We start from the raw sequence: 7,203 nt of genomic DNA on the forward strand, positions 1-7,203 counted from the left end.
TGGCTGACTGACATGTGGGCCCAACAGGCCACATGTTAGTTACGCAACTGCACCTGCAGTTAAGTCACTGAAGCTTCTGTTCGGCTCAGCGGGACAGAGGTGGGTAGTGTCGGTTAATTAATTATACCTCTAGCGCATCCCTTTTTAGTTGAAGAATGTATGAAATGTAATGTAATCCGGCATGTTTATATGAAATCCGACCGTGTATGAATGAATTTATTTCGATTAGTTCAAATTCATGTATCACTAGCATTGGATGAACATGCAAAACAATACGTACTAGCATTATTTCCCAGGGTGATCACCTCGTTTGCAGCAGTTTCACATGTACTCCCTCCGGTCCTTTCTAGTTTGCATACAAGTTTTGTCTGTAGTCAAAGTATCTCTACTTTGAGCAATCTTATACAAAAAAGCATGCACTTTCACAATGTGCGAAGTAAAAAGGAACAGAAGGAGTACAAAGAGTTTGAGCAGCTTTTAGCGTTTCTGTACATTGCAATCAAACACACAGGGCTCGCAATTTATAGAGAACATTCAAAACAATCAATGATTATGCATCTCAGCGACTCACATGTCAAAGGCAATATTTACTTCACAACTAAAGAATAAAGAAAAAAAATTGATCGACGCTGCTGACAACAAAGGCGTCCCATTCGAAAATATCAAACGCATGTCTTGCTAAAATCAATGAGAAAAATTTGACAAGGTTGTCCCATTCCAAAATATCAAATGCCTACGATTGTGGAATGGGCAGGGTTTGCCATCAGTTCGGACATTGACATGGCACCTCGTGCTAAATAAACCAGTTGTTCTTTTTGTGCAGTTCCACCGAAATCAACCAAATTCACGTGTAGCTTGTATGATTTCGCCCTTATATGTTGCAACGCCTTGAACTTATCGGCACATCCTTTCTTGTGATGGAAATGAATGGTTCGATGTATTCATGAACATTTTGTGCAGTTCCCATAGAAATCAAGCTGAGCACCCCTGTTTGCATAAATACAAAAAAGTGATTAGTATAAAGCAAATTGTACTATGAATTGACAGTTTAAACAGGCACATACATGGTCCATGTAGAGCACACTTTTAGAAAAATGGAACTCACCAGAAAGAAACCTAGAACAACATTGTACTCGTGCATCACAGCAAAAAATGGAGATTTGTCAGTCCTTCTGAGCTGAAGGTAGTTTGGTCTTGTGGGGAGTAATGTAACCATCCTTCAACTGCTCCTTCTGATGAGAAGATAGACAGGGCATCTTCATCCTGGCATAATCAGAACTAGTCACTTCACGTACTCCATATTCTTCTTCAGAGGAAGATGATCCTGTTGTGCAAAGACAAGAGGACTACTAAATGCTAGCATCCCTGTTTGCTCAAAAAAAGGAAAGGAAATATTTAAAACATCATAGATGAAGCACTTCTCAAGGACAATACCACTTTTTCATGACAGTATCTAAACAGTAGCACAACACCAATAGAGATGATAAAGCTCAATCATATGGATGAAATCAATGGGCGAGTACCAACCTTTGTCATGAGGCTTATTGTGTAGAGCATACAGATGAAGCACTTCTCCGGAACCATCTGTTGCTATCTACGGTGGTGGCCATGCTTACTATATACTCCTCGATTAGTTTAATGTTTCCAACATCTTCTTGTGCAGTTCCACTAAAATATATGGTATCTTCAAAGAAGATCCCTGTTTGCACAAGTAGAGATAATTATGTATTACATTAAGAGTGGCATCAAATCAGTGGCAAAACAATTGCTCGTTCCAGCCATAGCAATAAATTAAGATGCAAAACTATATCATTACTTGTGTCATCACAGTTCTAGTGCTTCATTATAGCACCGGGAGTTGATTTTTGTTTTTCTTCCGCTTGTTCTTCCCCTTCATCACTTGGTTCAATAACATACAAGCTTCGCCTTCAATGTAAGATTTGGCATGTCAATTAGGGAGCACAAGTATAGTACTAAACTTAATTTTCTGATGAAAGTGGCAAAATATAGGCCAACAGTTGTGAAATATCCTTATCTTACCTCAATGGGATATTACGGTGCACATACAGATTGGAAGTCTTGTCTCCATTTGTGGAGTTCACTAAAATCAAGCAACATTATCGTACAAGTAGCACAACATATGAAAGCACACTGCAGAATCATGTGAAAGAAGGCTAGTACTAACCTCTCATGATGCAGAATTCAAACAACTCACAAGAAGAAGATCTGAACCAAATTTGCCAACACAGATAGGAAGTAAGATCTCCTCTTGTGTAGTTCCACTAAGATCAAGCAATCAAGCAACGTTGTCGGTGTGACATTTTGGCTGAACTGGACAAAACACTCTTAAAACAAAAGTGTTTTGTGCAGTGCAACAAAAGGTCACAATGGCAACGAGGTGAAGTAGATAAGCCTGTTTACACATAGGTGCAAAGGAAACAATTAGTGGTCAATAACGGTGGATGACACAGAAGCCAACAAAAAGAAGCAACTACCTTATCTAAATGGGAAAGAAAGCAAGATAGTAGCATTTCTCAAATGGTGGCATTGATTAATATTAACATAGAGATTATATTAACAACAAAATTTGTTAAACATGTAATTTGCTTTTAACTGTGGCATTGCATCAATTTTCCAGCGGCATTATTAGAGGGTGTTTGTTTACAGGGACATTTTGGTGTAGGGACTAAAAAAACTCCGTGTCAGTCCCATCTAAACCAAACAGGAGGGACTTTTAGGGACTAAAAGTGGGCATTTGGGACTAAATAAAGAAGACCCCGAGGGAGTCTTTTTGGGACTTTTTCCAACTGTTGCCCCTGCCATGCATCGCACCTTGTCTCTATTAGTTCATTACTAGGAGGAACATGGTCTTTTAGCATGTCATTTAGTAACCTCTAATCCATGTTTAGTCCCTGGAACCAAGCAGGTAGGGACTAGGGAGTTTTTAACCAAACAGGGCCTTAGATTAACAACAACTAATGAGTTGCACGGGACAGTGGACACACCAGCACGATGTGCATCTACCGATGTACTGTGGTCATGCACAGTCTGTTGCAACAAAGAACAAACAACCAAGGAGCATATTTGTGTTGGTCCCAGTTTTGTTATCTTTAGACACCTTTCCCTATGTGAGTGCAGCAAATCTAGTCCTGCTCAAACTCTACAGCCTTGTCCCTTCCTTTCCTTTTTGAACTAGTACTTTCGCCCCTTCCTTTCCTCTTTGAACCACGTCCTAGATTTATGTGATACAACTTTCCCCACTACTTTCCCCCATTCCTTTCCTCTTTGAACCACGTCCTAGATTCATGCTATACAACTTTCCCCCTTCATTTCCTCTTTGAACCACGTCCTAGATTCATGCTATATACAACTTTTCCCACTACTTTCCCCCACTCCTTTCCTCTTTGAACCACGTCCTAGATTCATGGTATACATGCGGCTAGAGCAATGCATGTGGACTAAGTAAATTATACCTTAAGGTTCTTGGGGCGTGGTTCGGTGGGAGACGGGATGACAGCGAAGAAGAAGGGGTCGGAGGCCTTCCCGCGCCGCCGCTGTGTGAAAGTGAACAGCTGCGCTAGCAGTGGATTCCCTCCCTTGCCGACGGCGACAGCGTTAAGCCTCCTTCCCTTCCCGGCGGATGGATCCTGCCGGCTCTTTTAGCAGCAGTGAGGGGAGAGAGAGGCCAACGAAGTCTTGTTTAGATCTGGAGAAGGCGAGAGAGCATGAAGAGAGCAACTACAAGCGCTGAGGCTCCAGCGTGTATATATATACTGGAGAGAGTGTGTGAAGCGTGCAAACCCTAGAAAAGAAGTGCCGAGGCTGCAGCTTATACGTGATGAGGTGATTATACAGTCACTACGAGATTGTATAGCTCCGTATCCATCCATTTTGACCAGTCAAAGAATCCTCCTGGCAAAATTATGCTCAAGTGTAGTTATCGAACCCGAGACCTCAAGTTTGATGAGCGAACAGGCTAACCAGCTACACAACCCTCCCGTATGTTCAACGAGAGGAAAATAACCTTTTATACATTCCTTCATTCGTGTGACAAGCATGTCGTGTTTCTTTTTTGTGTGTGTGGGAGTCAATGGGATTTCAATCATAATCGTGTCATGTGGCTTTGGTGGTAAGACTATCCACAGTGGTGCAGAAATAATGCAGCCTTAGTCACCTTACCTCTCTCCACGTAGTACGTTGGGTCCCACCAGTCAGAGGGTGAAACAAACATATTAATAAGAAAAATTAAAAGCGCCAGCGGTGTATCTTACCTCACACATCTCGCTACTACTCGGGAACACTGTCCAATTGATCCCTCTATTCGCTCACATACTATTTTAAGTGAATCCTTATTATAACATGCACACAAATTTTGGGCACTTGTATTCGACTTAAGTCAGTGTGCCACCGTATCTCGTATACTTACTACTCCCTCCGTCTAGGTGTAATAAGTCATGTTAGAAGGTGCAACGGGACCAAGGTGCGTGCGTGTGCGTGTGTGTGTTTAACAGCATGTGTCTGTTAGAGAGAGCGACATATCGACCTACTCCTACAGAGAGATGGTGTGTAGTGTATGATTTTAGCAGCGAGAGTCGGTGCATCCTCTCGTTTTCGGGCGTGTCCGGTAGGGACATGCGGGCAGCTGCCACGCCCGCTCCTGACCAGCCTGGCCCACCCAAAGCCCCTCCATCGCCCGCGCGCGCTTCCCGCCCAAAATGGTCAGCACCGCTCCAAAGAATCGGTGCCACATTCATGCCCGGGCAGAGCGAACGCGACCTCTCACTGGCGCAAGAGTGATGGTTGCTTCATCCGTCCAAGTTACTGCTGGGTCTATGTGATTTGAGGGATCATTGGTCTTTATTACTGAGGTGGTAGGACTGCTGGATGTCCCACGCTTTCGGCGAAAGGAGGTACTACTAATAGATTACAATTTTCTCCATTCTTACAGCGGATGAGTGCAAGAGCAGTGAAAACACGCAGGCTCAGTGATTACATGGCCCACCTCACACTATCACCGTGCGGCACCTAACTCTTTACATAGTACTCCCTCCGTTCCTAAATATTACTAGATGAGTCCCCGCGCGTTGCCATGGAACAGCCGTATATCTCTCTGTAAATTATCGATTTCATAGAACTAAAAGGAAACTCTATAACCGCATGACAGATGTGGTAGCCAAACTAAATAAACTCCCATCATCATTTAGATCATCCCACGTAAGGAAAAAAGATCAGCCAACTCCTACTACATAATGGGATTATATTTTTCTTTTTGACATGTTAATGGGACTTAAAAGCTCACTTGCATGCATGCTACCGGTGCATGCTTGCATGCAGGCATGTTGATGTGATTTAAAACCCACTCACATGCATGCCACGGTATTTCTGCATGCTTGCATGTGGCTTAGTGCGGAGCCTCTCATCGTCTAGGTCAGACGGCTATTATGGACTGATTTAGTTCATCTAACGGCTACATTAATTCTGATGATGTGGCTCAAGGAGAGGATAGAGAATTCCTAGTAGTGGGGCTAGCTATTACTAGTAGATAAGTCTTTGTAGAGATTTCACTAGGTAAACTACATACGGAACAAAATGAATGAATCCACACTTAAAATGCATCTATATACATCCGCATGTGGTTCATGGTGAAATCTCTACAAAGACTTATATTTAGGAACGGAGGAAGTACTAGTATAGTACGTACTGTAATTTATCAGCGAGATAAATTTGTATAATGCTATGAAGCTTCCAGCTTCTGTTACATGTATCTTGCGTCCAAGGTTGCCCGTTGCAACATTTCATCAAATACAAAGGAGACTAACATGCATGCTATTGCATCTCAATGATTGAATGATCATAGAAAATATGTACTCCCTCTGGTCCAAAATCAGTGTCTCAACTTTGTGCAAACTTTAGTACAAAGTTGTACTACTACTAAAGTTGACACTTATTTTGGAACAGAGGCAGCTAAAGAAAAAAACGATCCATGCAGTCCCTAGCCCTTGAACCGTGAACCCTGACCAGGCTTCAATTTGCTGGCAACGTTCGAGCTTCCTAATAAATGAAGTTTGCAACCTTTTGACCATCGGATCATTTTGTGCAGTTTCACCAAAATTGAGATGAGCATCCCTGTGGCAAAGAAATTGAAGAAGCGTGATTAGAATAAGATTACTGGGACTAGTTTATGAGACATAAACTTATCACAAGTACAGTACGTAGAAGCCAATAGAGGTATGTGCGGGGCAAAGAAGTAGAGAAATATCCACAGGGAGTGATGTGGGCAGCTGGAGCAGTGGTGCAAGCTGGCTGTAAAGGGAGTTGTACCTGAGGGACGTAGATCAACCTTGAGGAGGGCGGCGGGAGGCGGCAACTGCCCACGTCGTGGCAGTGAGCAAGGGACGAAGGCAACCTCACCGGCTTTGTGAAAGAGAACAGCGGGGACCCCTGATCGGGACATGTCGACAGTGGGTTTTCACCGTCGGCGACGGCGACCGCATCTACACTAAGCATCCACCCCTTCCCCAAGCGGACGTGATCCGCCGGGATGTTAGATATGTGGCCACAGTCGTTTTGTGTGAGAGATTGTGAAGAGAGCAACCCCAGCAAGCAACCATGTAGGCTGGCCCGTCCTGACTATGTATATAGTGGAGCGGTTTCCTTTTCTCTCCATATGAACCTATCATATTGCGTACGTGCCACTGAAGAAAAAAAACTTTATTTATAAATGACGCGGCACCTACTACTCGTTCTCCTATAACCTTGCGCTTGGCATCTCCGAAATATTAACCTTGCGATTGGCTCTTCGCCTCTTCGGGAAGTCGAGCAATAATGGTAGTGCAGTATATATCGTTCTGCCTATATGAGACTGAATGAATTGTTGCACGTCCACCGCGTGGGCGAGGGTCGAGGGGCGAGGGAGAGTGCTACATACGGAGCAAAATGAGTGAATCTACACTCTAAAATACGTCTATATACATCAGTGTTTGGAGTATGTACTACTAGTTCATATTGAAATCTACTAAAGGACATATATATTCCAAACAATATGATATAATCTCTATAACCAAGGTAGTAGGGACGAGTAGTAAATGGAGGGAGTAGTGAATTTTTCTCATTATCATGCGAGCCACTGCGCGCATGAGCGAGGGAGCGGGCGTAAGGCGGAGCAAGCTTCACCTCATCCTGCGAGCCACCGCGCCCGTGGGC

This window comes from Triticum dicoccoides, chromosome 1B, assembly GCF_002162155.2.
Source record: "Triticum dicoccoides isolate Atlit2015 ecotype Zavitan chromosome 1B, WEW_v2.0, whole genome shotgun sequence".
In the NCBI taxonomy this organism is placed as follows: Eukaryota; Viridiplantae; Streptophyta; class Magnoliopsida; order Poales; family Poaceae; genus Triticum; species Triticum dicoccoides.